Source organism: Myotis lucifugus, unplaced genomic scaffold, assembly GCF_000147115.1.
Source record: "Myotis lucifugus unplaced genomic scaffold, Myoluc2.0 scaffold_141, whole genome shotgun sequence".
In the NCBI taxonomy this organism is placed as follows: Eukaryota; Metazoa; Chordata; class Mammalia; order Chiroptera; family Vespertilionidae; genus Myotis; species Myotis lucifugus.
This window is the reverse complement of record NW_005871189.1, coordinates 2297897-2299841: the sequence shown is the minus strand read 5'-3', so window position 1 is coordinate 2299841 and position 1945 is coordinate 2297897.

Here is a 1945-nt window from a genome sequence, read left to right as displayed (position 1 = left end):
CTATTTGCCCTTTCTCTATAATGGAAGTGTCAGAGATGAAAGAAAATTAGTAAAATGTATATAAAAATCTTCCTCCTGTCAGAGTCTGGGGCACACCATGGGACCCAGAGTCAAGTCCTCACCCACCCACGTGTGCCTTGAAATTGCACGAGACCCAGAACCGGCCGGCCCCACCCCCATTGGGCTAAATCCAGACCCGACCGGTCCCACCCTTGTCAAGCCTTGCTGGGTGGGGGGTGCAGCCTAAGGCCCTCGGCCTGGTGCTGGGGCAGGGGGCTCACCTTGAGATCCCCCATCAAGCCCCGCCGGGTGGGGAGGCGCGGCCTCAGGTCCCCTGTCAAGCCCTGTCGGGGGGGGGTGTGGCCTCAGGTCCCCCAGCCTAGCACCAAAGCAGGGAGCATGACCTGAGGTTCCCAGCCTGGCACCAGGTTGGGGGACACAGACTGAGGTCCCCTGTCAAGCCTCACGAGGAGGGGGGGGTGCAGCCTCAGGTCCCTGCTGATTGCTCATTAAGGCTCATTATGGGAACTTGGCCTCCACTGTGGGTGCAACCATCCTGTGTTACGGAACCCCCCCTCCTGCCCCCGCCTCTGCTGTGGGCGCCACCATCTTTGTGATGGAGTGATGGTCAATTTGCATATTCCCTCTTTATTATATAGGATTTTAAAATATATTTTATTGATTTTCTTACAGAGAGGAAGGGAGAGGGATAGAGAGTTAGAAACATCAATGAGAGAGAAACATTGATCAGCTGCCTCCTGCCCACTCCCTACTGGGTATGTGCCCGCAACCAAGGTACATGCCCTTGACTGGAATCGAACCAGGGACCCTTGAGTCTGCAGGCCAAAGCTCTATCCACCGAGCCAAACCAGTTAGGGCATGCATGTGGCCCGCAAGTTTGACATGCTTGGTGATGAGCATATTTCAACAGTATTTAGTATTATAATAAAACTCAGAAAAATAATCCAACATAGATTTAGGGAAGCCTCCTAGGGTAGGGGAAAGAATGCTAGAAAGAGAAGACCTGAATTTGGGTTGCAGTAAAGCCATTTACTAGCCGTGTGACTGTAAAAATCTGAGAGACGAATAATGTTCCTTATCTGTGAAAGTACAGCAATGAACTCAACTTCTAAGTTTTCCTCCAGTCCTAATACTCGGTGATCTATACTTAGTGCCCTGTATAACCTTTGCCCTTTCATTGTCAGGAAAATGCCTCTGCTGCCCTCTCTGGACTTGGTTGGCTTGTTGAATGATGGCAGGATGGCAAGGGCTGAAACCTGGAGCTCCACCGACCCAGTATGCATTGAACACTATTTAGGATGAGGACCAGTTGCAGGAAAGCAGAAAAGACTTTGCAGGAAAAACAGATCCTCATCCAAGAAGGCATTTGTAAGAGGAATCCAAGCGAGGAAAGACACAGGGATGGGGACCCCAACATTGAGGTATATTCAGGAATTTGAGAGGTAGGCTGTCAACTAGCACCCAGTGACAGGAAAGTCTGGCAGGTAGTAACAGAGCATCAGCCACCAGGCTGTGATTCAGAAGCAGGACCAGGGGAGGATGCCTTATATGCATGCACGAGGCAGGGTCTCTCTCTTGGAGGAACTGGGCATAAAGGTGGAGCATAGGGGTCTCAGCACAGGAGGTAAGAAGACTTCAGAGCCCTAGCTGGTTTGGCTCAGTGAATAGAGCATCAGTCTGCAGACTGAAGGGTCCGGGTTCGATTCCGGTCAAGAGCACGTGCCTAGGTTGTGGGCTCAATCCCCAGTGGGGGGCATGCAGAGGGCAGCTGATCAATGATTCTTTCTCACCATTGATGTTTCTATCTCTTTCTTCCTCTCTGAAATCAATAAAAATATATTTCAAAAAAAAAGAAGACTCTAGTCTAGAACCATGATGTGACATCAGCTGCTCCTCAACCCTGAGTTCATAAACACTAGCCAGG